Here is a 25904-nt window from a genome sequence, read left to right on the forward strand (position 1 = left end):
AATATGTAGATACTGTACATAAAGAATAAACAGTTGTTTTGAGTATTGCTAGTTGTGCATATATTTTTGAAAGTACTGCAAATCATTTACGTCTGACCCCTAAAGGTTGTTACAGGCTTTTGAAATAAGGAACTACCATATTAGATCTGCAGAAGACAGCTATTTTAAGGAGGATGGTGCACAGTTGATCTTTTGCAGTTTCCTATTTGTTTAAATAGCCATTTAGTGTAGCTTTTATAAGTACAAATAAATAAATAAATATATATATATATATATATATATATATATATATATATATATATATATATATATATATTTATGCACATACATGCATCTTTGTGGGTGTACGTGCATTATATGCACACCTGTAAATATATGCAATAAGGTGTAAAAGCATGTATATGGTACATGTATTACCTCACACCCAGTGGCGTAATGCATGAGCAGCAAAGGCGAGCACCTTAAAGTCCTTAAGTGTACTGTAATCCTGTACTCCATGTACACCCCCAAGTCATATCACACATAAAATGGGCATTTGTTTTCAGTCTGAGTTTTACTTTTAATAGTTTATGTAGGATTATCTTATGTTTTGTAGTGTTTTTTTATATAACTTGGCTCCTAAACCTATTTTAAGTAATTGATATCATAGCTGTACAAGATGTTATCAGTTCAACTGCATGGGATTTTGGTCTGAACTTTTCAGGAAGTCCTTTTAGGGATTCTCCTGTTGAAGTGCTGTGTACTATTAATTGCGCAGTCTCGTTTATGAACAGGTGCAAACACTACACAGTACCTCAGTATTACTCTTCTTGTCTGGAGTCATTCACCAGCCAGCTCGACTATCAGTAGCACAGTGTTTAGTAAGTGTATATTGCTTTTCAGATAACACAACCTAAAAAAATATTCACAACAGTAAAAAATTTAACTCCAAGAACTTAGAGAAACATACATGCAAGCAGTAATGCTTACCCCACCATTCTTTAAGTTGATTTAGCTGGTGATATTCTTCTTTCTTGTTGTACTCCAAAAATATTCACCTGGCAGGGTCAACCAGATAATTTATGTATTTAATTATTTATTATTTTTGGCAGGATCAATCAGATACTGTTTAAAATGAAAAGGTGGACTGGTGATGTATTTGTTCTTTGTTTCTAACATCCTGGGCGTAGAGTTTGTCAGGATCAACCAGATCATAGAAGAAGATGAAATCTGCAGTGGGCTGGCTGTTCTGGGGGCAGTTTGTCATTTTCTAACACTCCTGGCATGGTCAACCAGATACTAGTAGTAGGTAAGGTTAGGTAGTGTGTGTGTGTTTTGGGGGCTGTTGATGACTTTTTTTTTTTTTTTGTTAATAAACTATCCTGGCAGGGTTGACCAGATACTAGGGATGCAATGTGTTTTTGGGCTGCTGAATTTTTTTTTTTTTGTAATACACTGGCATGGTCAACCAGATACTAGTGGTCTGTATGTTTTGGGGGTTGTTGATGAATTTCTGTTCTATTATTATTATTAATTTTTTAAATTTATGTCAATAAATACATCAATTTAAATCATTGTTTCCTTTTTCTATAATTTCAATTAAAAAAAGTAACTTATTTGTATAACAAGGGGCACACTGATAAGTTTTGCCTAGGGCGCAAAATAACCTACCGCCGGCACTGAACCAGGCTTTCAATAGCCTGAATACCATACCATCCATAACACCAACAAGCAAAAGAATTAAATAAACTACAGCTATAGTCAACTTTCCATCTTCAATATGCAGAATACTGCACTATCTTGTACATTTTGGAACAGATGGGTAAAATGTCCCACAGTTATTAAAAACTAGGAAGGAAGCTCACACCATGGTTAAACTGAAGACTTTATACTTATAAAAAAGTTCTTTGATACCTCCAGTTTCCCTTTGCTTGACAGAACAGTCATTTGGTATCAAGTAAAAATTTCCTTTTACACTATTTATAAGACAAACAAAGTTAAACAGCAGTTGTAATATATTGACTTGTATCACAAACTCAGCTCTTTAAACATTTGAGATTTGAGATTAAGTTAAAAAAGTCCAGGACCCCACTCCATACCGCTCAACCTCTTAGCATAAGAAATCTAGACAAGGCCTAAAATAATGGGACGACACAAGCCAAAAAATAGGGACATATTTTAAATATTGCTCTTTAAAACTTAGAAAATTGCTAGAATAATAGGATTATTGCCCCTGTGCCAAACCTGACTGACAAGATATTTATAACTCTCTCAACACACTGTCCACTCTTTATCTTATTTTCTCCCTCTCCTCAGAGTTATTACTACTCAAAAATAAATAAATAAATAAATAAAAAATGTGTGAGTGTGTGTGTGTGTGTGTGTGTGTGTGTGTGTGTGTGTGTGTGTGTGTGTGTGTATATATATATATATATATATATATATATATATAAATCTCATTTGTTCATAACTATTATTCAATCTGTACACAGTACTAGTTTTATTTTGCTCACAGTGATCTATACCAAAATGCTTGTGTTTTTTTCTTTTTGAACCTGTATTTACTAGAAAACTGTATTGGATACTTCCTTGTATAGACTAACTAGATGATGTGTATTCTACATCTTACTATATGTATACTATTGTATTATCTAATTATTGTATTTTGCTTATATTTATGTGGAGCTTTTCTCCCCAAGCCTCTGCTGAAAATGTGCTTCAGGCCCAGTCGGACTTTTCATGTAAACAAATGTAAATAAATAAATGTATGCTAGCATGCATTTTCTGAAGGATATAATGTCTAAAACTCAAATGTCTGTTATTATTTAGTGACTTCAGTCTTCAATGATTTCTCAGTGGACTAGACATTTTTTAAGGAGCAGACCAAAACATAAGCAAAATATTCTCATATGCTCTATTAGCATGTCTGGTTACAAATTCTACCCACTATATTGCTAATACTTTGATCTTTGATTCACAGGCATGCATGTGTGTCCACACACACACACACACACACACACACACACACACACACACACACACACACACACACACACACACACATAACAGCCACTTGCATGACCACACACCTCAGATATTTTCTTGAGATTAAATGAATGAATAAATTCATAAACAATGACACATAAATGTATCTCAACTTGCTGATGTCTGAACCATACTATGCAGCTTCCTCTGCCTTTGCAACTTCTTAGCTCAAAAATCAGGATCAGCTTTCAAATATTTATCGTATATACTTGAAAAGTTGTTATAATAACAAACTTTGCATTATTAAGCATTTTCTAAAGGATGCAAAATCTGAAATGCATATGCCTGTCATTATTTAGCGACCACAATCTGTAAAACTTTGCCAAAAGCCACACATTTTACAAGTAAAATACTAACATACCAAAATACCTCTCAGTTTCTTTTCTCAAGAATTATTTGGACAAAGGCAAAATAAAGTGGAATGAAGAGGTACACACTTTAAATATTATTTTCTGTAGTTGTTAACTAGGTAAACCCAATGGGCAAAGTGCCCCTTATTGGGGTGACCCAAGGGCACTGTCTGGTTTAATATCTTTATTTGTCACAGAGTAGGTAAATATAGGTGAATGGCTTCACACCCTGTATCTTTGACTATGAGAAGCGGCAAAACTTGTTGTTCTGTTAACTTTTAAGTGAATGACTGCAGTTTGCCTTTTATCTATCTCTGATTTTACAGAACATTGCTGTTTTTGCCTCATATTTATGTCCTGTCCCTCATTGACAACTTTTATCTGGTAAATCAGTCAGGATTACTGTCAGTCAATAATGGCAGTCATTACAGTTTCATATTTTTTATTATTCAGAAAATGCATTTGGAGTTTTGCTAATGTGAATGCCTATCAACTCCAAATGCATTTTCTGAATAATGAAATATATGAAACTGTAATGAAGGCATTATTGACTGACAGTAATCCTCACTTATTTACCAGATAAAAGAAGTTAATGAGGGACAGGGCATAAATATGAGGCAAAATCGGTGATGTTCTGCAAAATCAGAGACAGATAAAAGACAAACTGCATTCATTCACTTAAAAGTTAACAGAACAGCAGGTTTTGCCTCAACATGTATTCGCAGGACATTTGAACAACACAAACTATGAAATTATAATAATCAGCATTACTGATCATTACTGATTTTAAACCTAAGTGCTTTTTGACCCTTAGTGATTTAACAGAAAATAAAGACACAAATGAAGGTCAGGAAATTAATACGGAGGATTAAGGCTCTAAACTCTTAGCCAGATGCTTCCTATAGTTCATGGTACAGGGTTTGATACTTTCTACCTCCATTTGCCTAGTTTCACTTTGAGTAAGTCACTTAAAAATATAGGGCATACATATGAGACTTAATACTCGTACATTTTCTGCTCAATAAAAGCAGAGTCAGTTCGTGGTCATATGGGGCCCTAGGCAGAGAAATGGATCAGACCCCCCCCAACATACACAGCCATATCAATATCCATTTACTTGTCTCTCTGCCTGATTACCATAAAGCACTGTTGAAATCTGTCAATATGCACACTATTTTCTTCTTTACTTTTACAAAGATTGCAGAAATTTGATTATAATTTAAAATGCTGATTAAACATGTTACAGCAAAGACACTGACAGCTACTTAATGGACAAAACAAAACACTTTCTGTTTTGAAAATAGCATGAGCAGCACTGAAGTTTTCTGCCTTTGAAATTCACATTTATTGAAAATGCACGTGGCAATTCTTTTAGCTACAACAGATGTAAAGCGATTCAAAGTCAAATACCATGCAATGAAGTACTAATTAGGAGCGATATGAAGGGTGCAGGAATTCAAAAGGCAAATTTGTAATGAATTTGCTAACAGCTTAGGATAGCCTACTGGGCACAAGTGTCTCTTTTCAGGGGCAGCCCAGGAGCACTGTCTGGTGAAATGACATGGTCAGACTCACACTAGACAAATGAAGGCCGAGGGAATGAAGTGCTGGACTACTGAAAAGAACTCATAGCCTTAACTTTAACTCATCTGCACTAAGTGCCACCCTTGCACCTGCAAAAAACAAGTTAAATTAAAAATTCATTCATACCTAATATTTTAACATTAAACTTACAGACTTCATGCTGTGCAGTTTATTCATAGAGAAATAAGCACACTGTCAACAGTCAACAAACAAGGAACCAAGTATTGTATCCAAAGAACATGGCTCATATGATGAAGCATCTATTTACTATAATTGATTATTTATGTTACACCGTAACTACTTAGGGCAATACAGTGGCACAGTGGATAGTGTTGTTGCCTCACAGCAAGAGGTTCTATGGTTTGATTCTTGGCTAGGGTGTCTTCTGTGCAGAGTCTGCATGTCCTCCCTGTGTCCATTGGGTTTCCTCTGGGAGCTCCAGTTTCCTCCCACATTCCAAAGACATGCAGTAGGTGGATTGGGCATTCCAAATTGGCCATAGGTGTGAGTGTATATGTCTGTGGTGTGGAAAAACTATCATGGCAGGGCTAGCCACCTGGCAGTGTAAACCATGGCTCTAGATGATTGTCACTGCTAAAGTGATACCCAGACCTCTTGTGCAGAAATGGGAAAAAGTGGTTATGGATGGGCCATAACTACAATGAGATGCAGAATACACACAGAAGTAAGTGCACGCACATACATATGGATGTGGCCATCAGTTACAAACAACCTCTTGTGTGACTGCATACATTCAGATGTTTGCTTGAGATAATATAAATATATTTCAGCTCAGTAGGTTAGAACCATACTGTGTGTCCCACTGTGCATCTCCATGCCCTCACAACCTCTTACCTCAAAAATCAGAGGCAAAGACCCAACAATCAGAAGCAGATTTTAAATATCTCTTATATATTTAGAAAGTTCTAGAAAAGCATTTTCTGTAGGGCACAAAGTCAGGAGTACTGTCACATTCACAGCATGAGCAGATGAAGGTGGGAGGATTCAAACCCTGTACTTTTGACAGCAGGAAGCAATCCATTAATCCATTAACAGCTCAGGGCCTTAAGTGCCATGCAACTTTAATTCACTTAAAAGGTTAATAGAAGTGCAACAGTTGTTGCATGGATGTGCATTTCCTGAACAATGAGAACTATAAAACTCTGACGGATAAGCATTCACATAAATCCACTACATCCTCACATAGCTCCATGCCATTTTAGACCCTCCCATACTGACTTTCACCTCCACCACTGGCTACAACTCCCTAAGATACACCAAACTAATATATAAGCTTATCAAACTCTACCTACATATACTGAAACAACAAGAATGCTGCAATGACATTCACCCCAATCCTGGTCCTAACACACCAATCAACCCTACTCTATCTCTGCCTAGCAATCTACTCCATAGACAAAAATTCTCTCTCCTTTTTCTTAACCTTAAAGAACAACAATGGGATTCTGTTATTAAATGCTCAACTTCCCTGTCTTTTTTCTCCCTATTTACTGTCTGTGCTATGAGTAAACAACAATACAGCATTTAAAATATTTTAAAATGACTGTTTCTCTCCACTAGAACAGTACCTTTCTGTACTATGGTGGTTTCACTTTCAAAAAACTTCTGTCCTGCCCTTGCTGCAGTCTCTAATTCACTGATGTCATCAAGGCCACTGAATACTGGTAGTTTTCTGGCCATTCCCCTCCCCAAACTGGCATCACCATTACCATCCTAAAAACCCACAGCTCCCTGTTCCTTCCCCTACCCATACAGAAGGTAAAGGATAGAACAAGGAAACAGTACACGAGTTGAGTCTCTTGCTGTGAGCTGCTCAAATTACCCTTAGCACTTTGACAGCTAGGAAAGTCAGGTGTGGAGGGGGATGGGAAATGAGTCAAACTAGTACAATTCAGGATTCACAAAAGACTGCAGTTTAGCCATTCTAAAATGAAGCAGCAGTAAAAAGCCCTTTGAAAGTCTGCTCTGTGCCATTTGCCCTGTTTGTGTTTTAAGTAGTCATTAAATGGCATGAAATGTTACTTAAAACTAACTGACTGAAAGACAGCAGTGTATGCATGTAAAATCAATGCAGTGACAGGAGATTTAGGAAGAAAGAAGCCTGCGTGATGTAATTTTTTACAGAGAAGCACTGCATTGTGGGATACCTAGAGGCAGACTAAACAATCAGAATTACTTCAAGATGCCAGACTCCATGTGGTCAGACTCAGAAATTACATATAAAAATATTTAAAAACCTGTAAATAGTCCCAGAGTGGTGTTAAAATGCAGGACACACCAAACCACAATGAAATAAACATGTTTTTTGAGTCTTTGGGTGCAGTTCTCCTTTAATGTCAGAAGTATCCCAAACAAAGTTCATGACCTTCATGCTCTACTAGGTCTATATAAACCTGAGATTGTAGTACTTACAGAAATGTGGCTAAAACCAGAAAACAAAAATGATGAGATTACAGCACCTGCCTACAGTATCATATGAAGAGATAGGGTTGGCAAAAAAGGAGGGAGGTTGCAATATTGTTCAAAAACCATCTCATCCTTGAACAACTTGACATTAATATTCCTGACACTGATAATGCAGAGCTCATCCTCATAAAATTAAAAGTCTACCCGAACAAACACATTAATATCATAGGCAGCTATATCCCTCCAGGTAATAACACACCTACCATGGAAAACCTTTTAGACTGCATTTCAAACTCCCTACCTCAGGAAACTGTCATATTGGGTCAACTGCTCTGGCCACAACCCTTCTACCCACATTAACCTCTTTGGGTTTACCCAAATGATCTTATCCCCCACTGGCAATTGCCAGAGAGCTTCCCTGAAATCAGGTATGCTGAAAAACTTTATGTACTGTTTCGCAATATTTCTCTTTATGACTCTAAGTTACAACGCATTAAAAACTAAAACGTTGGAAAGAGATCATGCTGATTTTGTTAAAGGCCATATATTTATGTGGCCAAAAAAAATACAAATCCTGTTGACTCAGATTCTAATAGTCAGGGTGTTAAAGCAGTACCTAAGACTTTTAACACAGTCCCTAAAGGTTCAAAGTCTTCCAAGAGCAGTGAGGATGGCATGTTGGAGATTAGCAAAGTGCCATCCATGTCAGTGATTGGTCAGAATGTATCAACTGATGAATGTCTCAGTATTATTACATCAGAATTTGAAATTGAGGCCACTGAAGTAATTCAGGGGTCAGAGAATAGGGCTACAGCAAAAACTGATGAAATTCCACCCACCATGTTTAATTCTTCTGTAGTAACCACTAAGAAGATTGGGATGGGAGCCAGACCAAAGACTAATGCGACTTTTTTACCCCTGCTCACTCGTCTACATTTACAAGTGAGGACACCAGAGAACAACAGAAGAAGGATGTTCAGCAACAACTGCAAGAGAAGGACGCTTTCTATGGACAGTCCAATATAGAGACATTTAAACTGGTATTTAATCTTTCTCATAAATGTTTAACTGATGTGCAAATTGATGTTTTAAACAAGGGCTTGTCTTTTGTACCAGCTGTTACTAGCAAGTTACACAATGTGATATTAGATTTAAGGCAGTTTGCTAGGAATGTAAATTTGCATTATATGTTTTCTAGCACTGGTGCTGCTGAATATAATAAGTATAAAAAACCTAGTACATTTATGCCTGTTTCTCAACCAGTGATGGATACATTTTTGAAAGTTTGTGAGAATGAAATTGATACACTTCTTATGTCCAGGCGTATACCAGGACACTTTAATTTAAATTTGCAAGAAAAGCAAGCATTGGATGATCTCATTGCTGACAGAAGTATTGTTATAAAATCTGCAGACAAAGGAGGTGCAATAGTGGTGCTAGATTATTCTATATATGTGGAAACTATGAATAATATGTTGATAGATGAAACTACTTATACTCTTGTGAACATAAAAAAAGTTAGATTGTTAGTGATGTGAAAAATGATTTGTTTCATCCATTACAGACTAACGTTATTTCTAAGGATTTATATGATTACTTTATGGTAGATTTCCCTAAGATTCTTAATATATCAGGTCTACCTCAGATACATAAATCTTTGGAAAAAACCTCCTTTAAGGCCAATAGCAAATGGCCAAGGATGGGTTACAGAAACAATTTCTAAATAGGTAGAAGGATAGCTTACATCTATGGTTAATAAGGCTGTCTCTGTATTAAGAGACACTTCACATTTTTTTAAAACAATTAAGTGAATACATGGCGAGTTTGAGTTCAAATTCAAGATTTATTCTTGTGACCTTAGATGTAAAGAATCTCTTTGCAGTCATTCCTAATGATATAGAGCTAAGGTACATATATTGCTTTAATGAAAGAATAGCATATATGGACAAAAAATATGTTGAACGTATATGCAGATTGTTGAGTATTGTACTTGAGAACAATGTGTTTTCCTTTGAACAGAAGTTTTTTTACAGTGTTGGGGTGTTGCCATGGGCACACCCTGTGCTAACAGCTATGCAAACCTTGTTCTAGCTGAATGGGAGATGCTATACATTTTGACTGAAGAAAATTTGTGGCTAGCACATATGGGTTTATATCACAGATTTGTGGATGATGTCTTTTTTTTTGTGGAAAGGGGATACACAACAATTGGATGCTTTTGTTAACTATTTAGAGACAACCACCACATTTTTAAGATTTACTGTGAATTCATCAGTAGATTTTATAGAATTTTTGGATATTTTATTAAAAGTGGATGGAGGGGGTAAAATAAGCACTTTGTTATACCATAACTCATGCTGGAAAAATGCTCTGTTGGATAGGGGCAGCAAGCACCCCAACCATATTTTTAAGAATGTCATGGATAATCAGCTTCTGAGAACGTCCCGGCTTTGTAGTAAGGAAAGTGATTTTTTTGCATCATATAAATGTAACGGAGACTAATTTGTTAGAATGTGGTTACAAATGTAGGGAAGTTAGGGAAGCATCAGAAAGGGTCAAGTCCATGAGAGATGGGAAAGGTAGACTTTAGTATTCAAAGAATACTGGAGATTCGGTTAATAAGGGACAGAAAAATATATGTAAGGTTAGGATACCCTTTACTTTTAGTACTGATTTTAAATATATAAAGAACATAATACAAAATAACTGGAAGTTATTACTGTCTGATGACAGGATGAAAAATATAGTAGGTGATGTGCCAAACTTCAGCTACAAGAGAAATCGTAACTTAAAGAGTCTGTCATGTTATAGACCGGGAGCTGATGATACGACCCTAGGTAAATTATATAGTGGCAAATCAGATACATATCCATGTAAAATATGTAAGGCATGCAGGTATATTAAGACTGATAATGTGTTTGAGCATTCTGTTACTAAAAGGCTATATAAGTGTTCACACTATGTATGCTGTTCTACTAAAAATGTGATTTATATAGCAGCCTGTTCAGAATGCATTTCTTTTTATGTTGGTAAAACAAATAGAATGTTAAAGGGATGTATTTTATTGCATATGGGTAATAATCGGAGAAATGTGCAAAGAAGTGCAGTAGCTCAACACATTAATGAATTTCCACAGCATGATTTAAAATTTATAGCTTTGGATATTTACACTCCTGCACCTAGATGTGGTGATATAAAGAATGCCACAGAAGTTAAAGAAACCCACTGGATAGCTGGTTTGAAAGCTGATGTTCCACCAGGCTTAAATGGTTTTATACCTTTAAAACTTATTTTAAGGGCTAGAAAATGTTAATTGGTTAAAGGTTTTAATTAATGTAATTGGTTTTTCAAGTGTATTTATATGCAGACTGGTTTTATATTTTTGTATTGATCTGATGAAGGAGGCATCTCCGAAAGCACTTATCTGTTTACTGCTTATTGTTTATTAAATATATGTGCTTTGCCGTGGTTGTCCCATTGTTGTTTCTCAAGTATTTTGACTTGCTTTTTTCTACATTGGGACTGATTTTCTCCTTGTTGCTGTTTGCCTACTTTATCCCCCACTAGAACAGACAAAACATCCAACTGCCAGTCCATACTGTATTGGATTCTTACATCCAATCCCTCCCTTTCATCCCAGTCAAGCTGCCTTCCTGACAGTCTGAGTGACCACCAGCCAACCTACCTGCTAAGATTCAGAACTCACCATTTAAGTCAGACATCCTTTAGAGTTGTTAGGAACAAAAAGAACTTTAATATTAATAATTTTATCTTCTCTCTAAAATGTTGTAATTGGAAATCACTGGCACAACTCTCTCTCGATGAAGCAGTCCACTACTTTAACTCAACCTTCTTACAAATATTAAACCCCCATGCGCTCACCAGAATCATTAGAATAAAAAACAAACCATGCCCAGTGGCTAACTAAAGAAACTAAATCCATTCTCAAAGACAGGGATAAAGCTTAGATACAGTTTCACAAAAACAAAACCCAAACCTCAAAACAAAAATACTTAGAACTCCAGAATAAAGCCAAGAAACTAATCAAACTAGATAAAATTAAATACTGCCAAAACACCCGGGAAAAACATGCTCACAACCCACAAAAATTCTGGGCTACCATAAGCTCTATACTTAAACCAGGGAAAGACACTTCACCAACACCAGTAACTACAAACAAGCAACATAACATTCCCATTCAGTTTAATAAATATTTCACTAAAACAGTTCAGGCTCTTGCAGGTACCCAAAATAAAGCCAATAGTCCTATTCTAGCACCCACCCAAATTAACACTAACAAACAAGATAATACCCCCAATTTTAACTTGCACCCAGTGTCTAACAAAACTATTTCAAAACTCCTCCATAAACTTAAACCTACCACCCTAGCTGCTGACAATCTACTAGCAGACTTCCTTCAGATAGCCACAGAGGCTATAGCCTATCCTGTTGCCATCCTTATTAACAGATCCATATCAGAGGGCAAGGTGCCTACTATCTGGAAAACCTCCCACATAATTTCACTGCACAAAGGAGGCAACGTCATAGAACTCAATAACTACTATCCCATTGCTACTCTATCACCATTATCAAAAATATTAGAAAGAGTTGTTCACTGGAAACTGATGCACTACCTCCTAAATAAAAATGTTATCTAAATCTCAGCACGGTATCATACCCTTCCACAGTACCACCACAGCATTGGTGTCCTTTACCACCACAGTCAACCTGTACTGAAACAGTGGGCAATATGTTTCTACAGTATTTTTGAATCTATCTAAGGCTTTCAACATGGTCAACCACAATATGATTCTTAGTACACTATCCACCTTTAATATCAGTCCCTCCTCTGTCTTATGGTTGAAAAGCTACCTATCAGAATGACAGCAAGCAGTCTAATGGCAAAACCAACTGCCTGCTCATTTACCAGTACTCTTAGGGGTCCCTCAGGGATCTGTCCTTGGCCCACTACTCTTCTCATTATTTACCAACCAGCGCTCTTCCTCCACACCTAATGCCTCAGTAGTGCAATACGTAGATGATGCCACCCTTATATGCACTTCCCCCACATTAGATGATCCTCACTCCCTAACCCAAAACTGTTTTTCATTAGCTGAAACTTGGTTCACTAACTCCACCTAATTCTCAACCCAAACAAAACAAAACTACTTATTTTCAACCCATGTAGATCTCCCCCAAGTGAAAAAATTATCTTAATGTCCAACAGCAAAACCATGATCACCCCAACCACCCACACAAAACTGTTAGGTGTAGAAATAGACACCAAATTGAGATTTGACGTCCACATATCCCAAACTATCAAGAAAGTCCACAAAAAAACTAGGTCTCCTCCAGCATAACAAACACTTTCTTACTAAACATACTTAAACCACAATTGCTAGGACACATCTCTTATCTACCATCCTCCATGCTTCCCCTATTCTAACTAATCTTTGGAAGGCTGACCTAAACAAACTAGAATCCTGCTACAACAAGATTGCCAGGTTTGCTTCCGGGTCCTCACACAGGACTCATCACTGTGTACCACTCAAACAACTAAACTGGCTAGAACTGCCTCAACTTCTTAAACTTAATCAACTGTCACTTGCACATAAATTATATTACTACCCTGATAAAATCCCAGCACTTCAGGATCTAATCCAACCTTATACTACTACTAGAACCCTAAGATCTAGTAAACATAACCTCCTACATGTCATCAAATATAATAATGATGCTGGGAAATCCCTCTTTAACTGTTCTATTTCTAAAGCTTGGAATACTCTACCTAGTTACATGACTTCTAACAGCTCTGCCACACAATTTAAAAAACACTTGAAAGCACACCATATGGACAACTGGTCTTGCTCCTGTGACTCCCCAGGGTGAACAACTACTGTATAATCTAATATTTGTAAAACCTACATTGTAATACCCTTTTGTACTGTGTACTATATGCTGCTATATGCTATTACTAGCTGTGATTTTCTTCCCTACCAAATTCTGTTAGTTTGAATGTCTTTTTAACTTTGTTACTTGAGTTGTTCTTTACTATGTTATTATGTGATGTGAGTGCTATGTACTGCATTATATTCTGTATTATGTACCATCTGTTTATTCTCTTACTATATACATATGTTAATCTGGAGATTTCCCCCAGGCCTCTGCTGAAAATGGACCTGTGTCCAGTTGGACTACCCCGGTAAACAAACGTAAAATAAAAATAAATAAATAAATAAATAAATTAATTAACCAAAAAAAAGTTAAAGGCAGTCTGGTAGTTGCTGTTGTAGAATAAGGCACCAAGCTCTTAATGAGCTGCGTCAAGAGTACAGGTTTCGACTTCTTCTGCCTTCAACTGTGTGACTGAGAGCAAGCCTACCAGAAACCCCTATCTAATTATGGTCTTTCACACACACACGCACATACACACACACACACACACACACACACACACACACACACACACACACACACACACACACACACACACACACACACACACGCACACACACGCACACATGTTCCCACAGACATCTCTGGGCTGCTGCTTACAAATATAGTAAAAGACATTTCAGAGGCCTTTAAAAAGACCCGTGTTCTACCATGAGGTAAAAAATGGTTGAGTCAATCATGATGGTGTGTGCCGAGCAGGGTGAGACACTTTTAGTATTCAGGAACTGGGACAGTTGGGGGAGGGCAGATGGCCCTGTCTGCCTCCCTCCAGCAATCTCGCATACCTCCAATCCCTCCCTGCCAGTGCATCAGATACCCAAGACACTAATCAAACCCAGGTCACCTGGGCAATAGCTAAGGCTTTATCCCGCTACACCATGGTGCTGGTGTGTCCTAACTGTAGACATAATACATTTTTTGTTAGACAAAAAGCAGAAGGTTATTTTGCCAGGTGTGCTATACACAGGCCAGCAATCAACATGCTCACAATGAAAATCAGGGCTGAAAAAAGTGAAAGTCTTAATAGATGCAGAATATAAAACATTCAAGAGGATTCTGCCAAATTAGTAGCCTTATACTGACCATCTGAAATTTAATTTTTAAGTTATAACATTTCTAGAAAAAGATTGCTTTGTAGCATTTGCTTTCATTTAATTTTCATATTAGCTCTTCTGTGTATTCAGTGAAGTCTGACTATGTACAGGTACGAACTATCACTATAAGTACACTCAGTGTGGAGTGATAGAAACCCGATGAATTATTGCTGTTTTAAGATTATGATTGTAAGACCAATTTATAACCTGAAATAATTTAAATTACCTTTATTAGAAAATAAATTTCCTTCATTAGTAAATCTGAATTTGAGCTGTGCTATTGTAGAGAGACTGGTTGAAGCATTCTCGTTATTCTTAAGAAATATTATCATGTTATACTGTGATTTTCAGAATTTTATAAGATACTGAGTTTCTTTGGATCATGGAGTCTGCATCTGTGTGCAGTGCATAATTTGTCTCTCTTTGAGCAGTTTGGTTTAAGACACAGATGAGACCAACTTCCATCAACATTAAGTGCTAAGATGGTCAGTTTTACTTAATTGCTGATTTGCAGCATTACTGTTCATAGGCAGACACAGCTTTATAGCTGCAGAGTTCATTGCATCATTTTGTTTGGTTTCCCAGAATGCAGCAACAGTTTATTCTCCACTAAAGCCAGTCAACATATCCAATGCTTGTCACACTTTTCTGAGTAGTCACACGTTATGGCAGACTTTGAGACTTACATTTGTAATTGCATACCATAGTATTTATGAATTAATTGTGTATGCACCAATATAGCAGCTTTCTTTCTAAAAACATCTTGATGTTTTGCAAGCTGAGTGATTTACACATGTAGTTCTTAACTGTTGCAAACAGATTTTCTCAGGAAACAAGCAATCATAGGTTCATAGGTAAGTACTGGGCCTGCAGAACAATTGCCTAGTATTTACCTATGAAACTATCATCAGGTCATTGGACCACAATTGCCAATATGACTCAGTCATAGTCCATGTGGGAGTAAATGACCTGAGACGTACCTCCCTAGACTATATGATGATAGACATCATGGATGTCTCAGAATATGTGTCTCAGGCTGGTAGGAGCCTAGCATTGAGCAGCATTTTACTTTCTCCAAGGATGGTGTCACAATACAAAGAAAAGATGATTGTCTTTAATAATTGGCTTAGTTCATTGTGTCAGTCTACGGGGGTGCAGTATTTGTCAGCATGGAATGAGATTGTCAACGGACCATGCTGCTTTGCCAGGGGTGGTCTGCACCTCTCCCTTCTAGGCTTTCGAATATTAGCTAAAACATTGTCTTCCTCCTTTTTTAGGCAATGCCCAACTGAAAGTACTTCCAACTTAGCAAATCAAAACCAAGAAAATCTAAAGGCATTACTGCTCAATGCTAGGAGTCTGAACAAAAAACTCCCCTGCCTAGAAGCTGTCTTTACCCTAGAGAATGCTGATGTCTGTGTGGTCACTAAGACATCGTTTAAAGCCGCGGAGAGCACACCAACAGTGTTGGTTATAATGCCTCCACAAATTTAGGCCAGCTACTTCACAGGCAGGGACTAAAGGTGTCTCTATTTACAACAAAGATAAACATGCTTCAAGGCTGGTTAAACAGGACAATGCACTTGAGCTGCTCCATGTTCAAATCACCATAGGCAAAATCCAGTACCATTTCCTTGCAAGCTATAGGTCCCCCTATATGACACAGGAGACCCATACCATGTATTTAAACATATTAGAAACACTAACCATCCAACCTAATACTATATTCATGGGTTACTTTAATTATCCCACTATTAACTGGGAATCCTATATGACACCAAACGTACATGCACAGAGATTCCTAGATTTTGTAAACACAAACTCCCTGGACCAGATAGTCAATACACCAACCAGGGGTGGAACTATACTGGATCTGGTACTCACTAATATGGAGAGTGCTGCATATCTCCTACTGTAATGCCTTCCCTGGTAAGGTCAGACCACAAAATGGTCTCCTTTGAAGTAAAAATAAAACTTTAACCCCCAGCTAAACCTGGAATATTCAGGAACTATTCTAAGGCTATTACTTCTTGTTATTAAGTGAGAACCTGGCAAAATTTCAAGCCCCAGTAAACCCTGAGAACACTGTTGCCTATGCAGAACTGTTCACAGAAACCCTGTACAAGCATGTTAATAGCTGCATACAGGCAGTTGTGCCCACCAGGAAGAAGAACAGAACTAACTCAAAAAACAAGCCACCCTGGTAGAGTCACAAAATCAATAGGCTGTATAACAAGAGGAAGAAAATCATGGCAAAAATTAGGAGGTGCAACACCCAGCAGGATAAAAGCACTCTCATCCAACTAAACAAACAACTCAAAGGAAAATAAAGTCTACCAAAGCCAAACTTGAGGTAAGTTTGGCCTCCCAGGCCAAGAACAACCACAAAGCATTCTTTAGCTATGTCCACAACCTCAAAGGCAATACACAATTGTATGCAGGCCTCATTGTAAAATGGAGCCACCTATACTGAGCCAGAAGACATAGCAAATCTCCTGGCTGATAAATTCATCTCCAACTTTACCCCTCTCTCCCCCCCTTAACCTTCCCTCAGGAAATATGATCAAATATAGCTCCCCCTACTATCACTAGGGAACAGGTCCTTAATGCTCTCTCTAAGATCATTGGGCCCAGACAGTATCCCAGGATGCCTTCTAAATATCATGAAACATGACCTATCAGGGCCTTTGGAATTACCATTTAACTGTAGCCTCCAAACAGCTTTCATGCCTCTTGAATGGAGAAAGGCACCAGTCATCCCTCTGCACAAACGTGGGCCATCTACAGACTCTAGTCTTATATGTCAAGCCATGGAAAGAATTATCATGGAGATGATCAACAGAGATATAGTAAACCTCCAGACACTGGACCCAACCCAGTTTGGTTTCGTCAAGGGCAAGTCATGCCTACTCCTGGTGGACTTCTTTGAGAAGGTCACGAAAGCAATGGATGAGGGCAAAATTGTTCACACTACCTACCTTAACCTGGCCAAGGCATTTGGCACAGTACTCACTGGGGCATTGTTGACAAACTCAAGAGGTTAGGTACAGCCCATATGTCACCCGATGGATAGCCAACTGGCTCACAGACAGGACCCAGGAATTAGAATTGGGGAGTCCACCTCTACAAAGAGGCCAATCACAAATGGAGTCCCTTAGGGATCAGTCATTGGACACCCCTTTTTGGCATTTACGTCTCAGAAGTCAAGGTCAATGTCAGTGGTCTCTGGCTGACTAAATTTGCAGATGATTGCAAATTAGGAGCTTCCATTGAATCTCATACTGACACAAATATTCCCCAGGAGGGGCTGTCACAGACAAACAACTGGTTCCAGAGCCATGGACTAAATCTACATGCCAAGAAATGCATAATAGTATCCTTCGGGGAGTCATCCATCCCTGGTAACTATCATATTGACAACACACCACTTAGAGTTGACCCAGTAGTCAGGGACTTAGGGACACACATAGGTAGTAATCTAACCTTTGACCATCATATGTCGAAAGTGGTGAGGAAATCATTCTATATTGCATAACTTATAAACAAAGGTATGGTATCTAAGTCCAAGGAAGTCATTGCTACACTGTATTTGGCATTCAGCAGACCTATCATTGAGTACAATGCCCCCTTTGGTATGTCCCTAACCAGGCATATCCAGGCATATCCAACAATTGGAATGTCCGCAGAGGTTCCAGACTAAAAGAATACAGGGAGTAAGTAAAATGTCCTATGCACACCATCTCAAGGCCCTATCCCTGTATCCTGTCTCCTACAGGCTTCTGAGGGAAGATCTATGCCTGGCATACAGGGCATTGTCAGACCCCCACTCTGTTGGACCTCCTGCATATCCACAAAATGAATAGCACCAGAATTACCCATTCTAAAGACTTAAACCTTGCTTGTGATATAAATAGGACCTGCTGGAGAGATAGGTATGTATCCCAGAGACTACTCAGTCTATGGAACAGGCTCCCCATCCATGAGAAGCAGAGTTTCTCCCTAACCCAATTCAAGTGCAACTTGGGAAATTGGATGGGAAGCTGGAAATTCATCCCTGGTTTGGCACCTATGTCTCTAATGGACACAGGTACCCTGTAAATGGTTAATCTTCCAACCCCCTACTTACACTTATCAAGAGTATCAGAACTTGTCAGAGATTTGGGATGATTGACTAAGGTTAAAAAGGGCCTTGTGGTCATTAGCTTAGTAAACACCTATGAACCTATAATTACTGATTGCACCTTTCGGTTAGCTGCATATGTTTTTGGTCCTTTCCTTTGACCTCAAAGCACTGAGCTACACAAGTGATCCATCATATGTCCATTAATTTCTACATATTATTCATATATTTATATATATATATATATATATATATATATATATATATATATATAGGCAGCCACTGTGATGCAGTGGTTAGTGTTGTCACCTCACAGCAAGAGGTTCTCCGGTTTGATCCTCGGCTGGGGTGCCTTCTATGCAGAGTCTGCATGTCCTCCCTGTGGTCATGTGGGTTTCCTCCGGGTGCTCCAGTTTCCTCCCACATCCCAAAGACATGGTGTAGGTGGATTAGACACTCTAAATTGGCCCTAGGCATGAGTGTGTGTGTGTGTGTGTGTGTGTGTGTGTGTGTGTGTGTGCCTTCTGCGGAAGGTTGGGTGCCAGGCTGGCAACTGGACACTGTAAAACTCTACTGCCAATTATGAGCAGACACGTGATCCACCGTGGCGATCCCCAACTGGGAAAAGCCGAAAGACGAAGCTTATATATATCATATATCACACTACAGTGGGGAAAAGGGAATTTTCCTTTACCCGCACTGTAGTCCGATCTACGAAACAGGCACACATACACGGAAGCGCTTGTTGATGTTAAGCACTTTTGTGTATGTGTGTTCAATGTTTTGTGATTCAGACATGTGCTAGTCGAGCATGTGTCCAGATCCCATATATATATATATATATATATATATATATATATATATATATATATATATATATATATATATCTACATACATATATAGAGAGATTTATTTAGTTATAAACAGACGCACACACACACACACACACACACACACACACACACACACACACACACACACACACACACACACACACACACACACACATGGCTACAGATCTCCAGTAACCTTCACAGTGTGGGAATTTGGGTTTTTTGGTATACCCCTATGCAACACAGTCTCCATTTCACAGTGTACAATGATATGAATGTAGCAGTGATGGACACATACCATCCTTCACTTTTAGTATTGCTTGTCTCCTGCCAAACCTCATTCCTTCTTGGCAGGGTGCCACCAGGCATTTCAAATACTCCATCCTGTTCCCTACAGAAAAGAGGTCTTGGTTCTGGCTATCCACTCTTTTCCCTCTTCCAGATGACCCTCCAGCACCATAATCTTGTGGTGAACCCAGGTCACCAGCAACACAGTTGGCAATTCTCTCTCCACTCTATTTGGCCATTCTCATGGATGAATTTATCTTATTCTATTTGTAGATTGACCACACTTCCTACTTGTGTAACAAAAGTAAGAAGTGCATAAAAAGTTCTTACATTTCTTAGCCTGAGCAGATTTCAGCTGGGTTTTAGTGTAACTGAAATGCATTGCCATTCAGCAGTGTTATGGTTGACATGCCAGTCTTTCCATGCTACTAAATACATAGAAAACTGAATGACCAAAGTACAGTTATTAGAAGTTACAGCTTACCTTATATTTCCAAGTAACTAATAATATTGCTCAACTTATTATACTGTCTGAGACTTGTTATGCAGTATATGTTCTAACTAGTATTTGGTGAATTATTTTTTTCTTAAAAATTTAGTGCCTTTCTTTCTTTTTACCATAGTCCTCAAAGATGAAGGGGTTAATAATTTTCAGAACATCCAGACATTTAATTCTCTAGCTAATTTAGTTCAGGCTGTACGGATCCTTTCAAATGCATGCACTTTAAGTAATAAAGCAAACAGATTAACTTCTTACCAAACTAAAGTGTTTAATATTTTAAACATCACCTTCAGGGCATGTTTCTAAAGCAATGATGCTAGCATGCAAATTACCTACACAGTCCTAAAGCATCTCCAAGGCTCCAAGGGTGAGAAAGTTGTTCCGTATCCAGGAACTTAGTGGCCTGCATCTCAGGCATGAAAGAGATGAGGCTAGCAGAGACTTCAGGTGATGTCTAGGAGAGGAAAAACAAAACCAAACATTCACACATATTATCATTTGCTCCCCACAAAACTCACTAATTACAAATGGATAATTACTATGCACGCTATCTCCTATAACAAGCTCCTTTCACAGACAACATGATTATTGTACAGTTAATCTGCATCAAAAATGGCTTCATACCCAACAAATTTTAATAAAAAAACATTCTAGGAGTAGAAATGAAAAAAAAATTACTTCAGTTTTTGTTTTGCTACATTTTGACATTATGAGTTTCAGAAGTGATATTATGTAGCTATTTTCTTTTGTACATGTAGGCTTAGATGTGATGTGACATGCTTCGTAGAGCTGACTTGTAAGAAAAGAATAATTTCTACATAATTTCTATGATACTGCACATGGGGAAACAGGGTAACCAGAGCTGTAACTTTATTAAAAGGTGTAATTTTCAGTTAATATTCTATAATGTTTATACTGTAGCAGGTGAAATAACTGTTTCAATCTCTGAAACATGATTTATAGCATATCATGTTGTCAGTAGCAGTAAATAACTTGTTATCATGGTTTTTAATATTGTCTGTGTGTTTTTTCCATATCTCAGTAGAATATGAATTTAGTATATTAGATTTCTGTTGTTTATTTGGTTATGTTTTGCATTCACATCTAACATTTCTGGCTTCCATTTTTGACAGCTGCCTGCAGCAGATGTTGACACTAGACTGCCAAACAGACATCTCATGAGGTCAAATAAGAGTCTAATTCATGTCAAAGGGTATTATTTTCTGCAAATGCTAAAACTCTTTGCTTATTTCACTGTAACTGCATGACGTTAAGTGTACAAATCACTGTTGAAGCTGTTTCATACTTTATACCTTTGAGTAAGTTTAGTCTGTAATAGATTTTCTTGCTGGACCATTTAACAAGTTTAGCTGCTGGAAGCTCTCAGACTGATGCTTAATGGTATGTGACAATATAAGCTTATTTCACTTTTCTTTTGATAAATGTGGAACATGTAAGTAGAAAAAAATCAGTGCATTCTTATCTTTCATTACAAGTTTTCTTTCACATGAATAACATTAAAATCAAAATCTGTGGCATTACTTCAGTACACAATTATCTGTACACATTCTGTAAACTGTTAATACAAGAGTTGCAGTTTAGAAAATGAAATATATTAAATCACACCTGCAAAATATTAGCCACTGACTTGTAGCTTTTCACATTGGTATTATGTTTAAAAAAATATCATACTGATAAAGAACGGGTCTTTAAGGCCTCAGCATTTTTTTAAACATCCTCAAGTGTTTATGAGTAGAATTCTACTATGAGCAAATGTTTCACTGTATACATGTCTTCAGTAATGTTGTGTCTGTATCTGACTGGTTCTTTAAAGTGGATTTGTCTAGGAGTCATTGGTAGTGGACGGGCATGGGAATGTACTAATTGTGGACATTTTTTGAGCAGCTCTCACCATCCTCATCTTGTTTATTTATTTGCAGTTTGTTTATCGGGAAAGTCCAATGGGCCTAAAATAAGCCCATTTTCAATGGAGGCCTGGGGAGAAAAGCTCCAAATACAGTTGTCAATAAAAATCACAGTATATTCAAATGCAGTTGTACAATATAAATCAACAGAAAGTTAATATACAGTTTACAATAAAAATCAACAATAAGACAATTCTAAAATGATGTCATGATAAAGAGTCAAAAGGTTTGAAATTTATACATTTATGATAAAGAAAAACAAGGCAACAGCAAAGTGGATGAGGAAAACTTTGAGATGAGTGTTGTTATGGAGTATTCTTGGGTCATAGACAAATAACAACAGTAGCTGATAAAGGAAACACAAGCTGGAGTATAATTTCATAGGGCAGAAATAAGTAAATAATAGAGAATGTGTGTCACGTGGGATGAGAACAGGAGCATTCCCAGCAGGAAGAAAGGTGAAAGTGGAGAAGGTTCTTAAAGGAGTAGAAATTATGGGTGTATGAATGTGTGGGGGAAGGTAATTCCATAGTTGTGCTAGTGAGAAAGATAATAGAAGTGTCCCTGGAGTTTGTGTGGGCTTGTGCACTTCCAGGAGGTTCTGGTTGCTGGACCTAAGTAGTCTGCTGGGCTGGTTGATGTATTTGGAAGGCAGAAGAGAGTGAGGGACAATTTGAAGGTTGGAAGATGAGTTTATGGGCAGTGTAGAGTTGTATATAGGAAAGATAGTTTGGGAGTTCCAACTAGTTCAAGGAATGGAGAGCTTTCCAATGGTGGAAGGAGTATTTAGATCTGGTAGCAAACTTAGTGATTTTGTTGTAGCAGGAAGCTAGTTTGGACTTTAGGAAGGATTGAAGACTGGTAAAGAGAGGGGCACTGTACAGAAGGGAGGGGAGGAGATAGGTAGTAGAGAGGGTATGTTTGGTTGAAAGGGTAAGATAACGATTGTGGCGATAAAACATACCCAGGTTTTGATGAGTTTTCCTAATATTAGTTTGTAGGTGGATGTCAAATTTTAATTGGTCATCGATGAGTACTCCTAGAAGTTTAGAGTGGGGAACTATTTCAAGTTGGGTTGAGTTTTGGTTCTTCATTGAGAAAGAGTTCTTATCGAATTTGGAAGATTTAGAAGGGGTAAATAACATGATATTAGTTTTTGAAGGGTTGAAAGCAAGGTGATTATTAAGCATCCAGGACTCGGTGCAGGAAGAAGCTTCTTGAGTTAGTTTCATGAGTGTAGGAAAGGTTTTGATGGAAAAGATCATTTTTGGAATCGGCGTATTGGATCAGTTAAACATTAGGGATGCAGTGATGGAAATCATCAATGAAGATGTGGAACAGTAATGGGCCTAGTATTTCGCCTTGTGGGACACCTGTGATAGTATGAAGGAAGGAAGAGGTGGAATTTTCCCATTTGACGACTTGCTGGTGGTTTGCAAGGTAGCTTGGAAACCAATTGATGGAGGATAAGGAAAGATTCAGATAGGATAGCTTGGATAGGATAAGCTTATATGAAACTGTATCAAAGGGTTTTGTTAAATCTAGGAGGAGGGTTGATACAATGTTGTTGGAGTCATGAGCGTGGTTGATGATTTCAAGGAAGGAAAGGAGGGCTATGTCCAGTTCTGAAGCCATGTTGTGTTGGGGTAAGTAGTTGATTGTCTAATAGAAAGTGTAGGAGTTGTAGGTGGATACATTTTTCAAGAGTTTTAGAGATGGGGATAGGATGGCTATTAGATGGAAATTAGAGATTTCTGTATTGTTGCCTCCCTTGTGGAGGGGAATAATGAAGGCTTTTTTCCAGAGGATAGGTACATAAGCTTCCTGACTGGAACAGTTTATTAGGCTGGAGATAGGTAGAGCTATGCCTTCGGCATCTAGCTTAAGGAAATTAGAGGGAAGCTCATCTGGGGCATTTGAGCATGGTTTTAATTTTTAAAGGAGTTTTTTATGGTAGCAGTAGGAATAGGTTTGAATAAGAAAGGGGGGTGCTGAGTAGGGTTAGAATTATTATAGCTTGGGATTGATGGGGGAGATGGGAATTTGTCTGAAATATTATTAGGGAAGTTTGTGGTAAGTTTAGCTATTGAGTCAATAAAGAATGAATTAAATTGCATAGGAGAGATCAGAAGAAGTAGGATCAGGGCAAGGATTGTGTTTTTTACCAGGATGAAGCAGGTTAGAGATGCTGCTCCAGAACTTTTTAGGGTTTGATGTATTATTATTTTGTAATTTTGAGTAATACATTTTTCGGTCCATGGCAATTTGTTTTTTTACTCTGTTTCAGAGTTGTCTGTAGTCGGCCAAGTTATTGGGAGCCTTATGTTTTTGTTACAGTTTCCACGATTTATCACGGAGATACATGAGAGAGACTGTCTCTATGATTAGCCATGGGGCAGTTTTGCTTTGACCCTTTTAGACCTAAGGGGAGCAAAGCTGTTGAGCAGGTTAAGGAATTCAGAATTGAAGTAGGAGATAGCATCATCTAGAGAGAGGGTTTTTAAAAGGTTCCAGTTGTTACGTTTTAAGGCATTAGAGAAGGTTTGAACATTGACATTTTTGAGGGAACAAGCTGTGATATAGTTATGGTGTGACTGAAGAGATAGAGATGTATGTTGTGCAAAGGCAGGGAGATGGTCACTAAGTGGGTCAGGTATGGTACATTATCAGAGATACTATGGGGGTGGGAAACTTGTATCCAGTCTAGAATCGTTCCTGAGATAGTATCTTTAGCAGGTCTAGTTAGAGACTTGATTAGATGAGTAAATTTGTACAGATTTATATTTTGTGAGGCTGTGGGAGAGTTTACAGAAGACCAGTTAATATTAGTATCAACAAGGAATATAGTCTCATTTTGTATGTTAGTTGAGATCCAAGAGAGAATATCGTCAAGAATGGGGATATTGTTTCCTGGGGGGATGTAAAGGGCAACTATACATATGCTTTTGTTGTTATTTATCTTTAGGAGGGCCAGGGTTAGTTCAGCTGTAGAAAATTGGGGTATGGGCTTTGTATAGGGAGTAACCATTAGGGAGGAAGAGTAGACTAGACCTACTCCACCCCCTTTCTTTTTGATTCTGTCAATTCTTTTAATTCTAAAATCGGGTGGAGTAATTTCTGTATCCTTAATGTGAGGTTTTAGACATGTTTCTGAGGTAGCTAAAATGTCTGTTTTGTTGTGGGCAAGCCAGGTATGAAAGTTAGTAACCTTGTTGCATAAACTTTGGGCATTTACTGTAGCGAACAGGAGAGACTTATGCGGAGAGGAGGAGGATGGAGAGGGTACGTTAGTATTCTGGTTGGGTGAGGGACCAGGGTTTGAGTGAGTGTCATCTGAGAGGAGGATAGAGATCAGTCAGAATAGGAGGGAGGAAAGGTGTTTAGAGAATTTGGGGTTGGGATTAAGGGAGGTGAAGCAATGTGGGTTTGGGGTGTGAGGGATGGAGACAGCTTTAGATATGGTAGGGATAAGTCTTCTGTTAAGTAAGTGTCATTAAGATAGAAGAGGTGAAGAGAGATATGGGGAGAGAGGATTGATTCAAATCTGAAGAAAGTGGAGGTTGTGTGTAAGGGGGGAGTGACAAATGTGAGTAAGAGGGGTTAGATAATGAAAGTAGGTGAGGAGTAGGGGGAGGCATACGATGATTAAAACTAGTGAGGGTTTGATTAGCATTTCTTGTTTAGAGGTTGTGTATTGAGTGCAGCTGTGTTTTGGAAGAGTGGGAGGAGTTGGTAAAAGCAAATATAGTTAGTAGCTAGAGGTGGGATGAGATGATCTTGACTTAAACAATAAATTAAGTA

At 37.9% G+C, this 25904-nt stretch overlaps 1 long non-coding RNA gene across 1 annotated transcript in view; it reads right to left on the minus strand.

Annotated features, from left to right (window-relative positions):
• LOC122796036 overlaps nt 1–25904 on the minus strand; it is a 283895-nt gene that overhangs the window by 31358 nt on the left and 226633 nt on the right. The window contains exon 2 of the long non-coding RNA XR_006363902.1: nt 20515–20632. This is a non-coding gene — a long non-coding RNA (uncharacterized LOC122796036). The remainder of the gene's footprint in view (nt 1–20514; nt 20633–25904) is intronic.

Source organism: Protopterus annectens, chromosome 2.part2, assembly GCF_019279795.1.
Source record: "Protopterus annectens isolate FY-2018-M chromosome 2.part2, PAN1.0, whole genome shotgun sequence".
Classification (NCBI taxonomy): Eukaryota; Metazoa; Chordata; order Ceratodontiformes; family Protopteridae; genus Protopterus; species Protopterus annectens.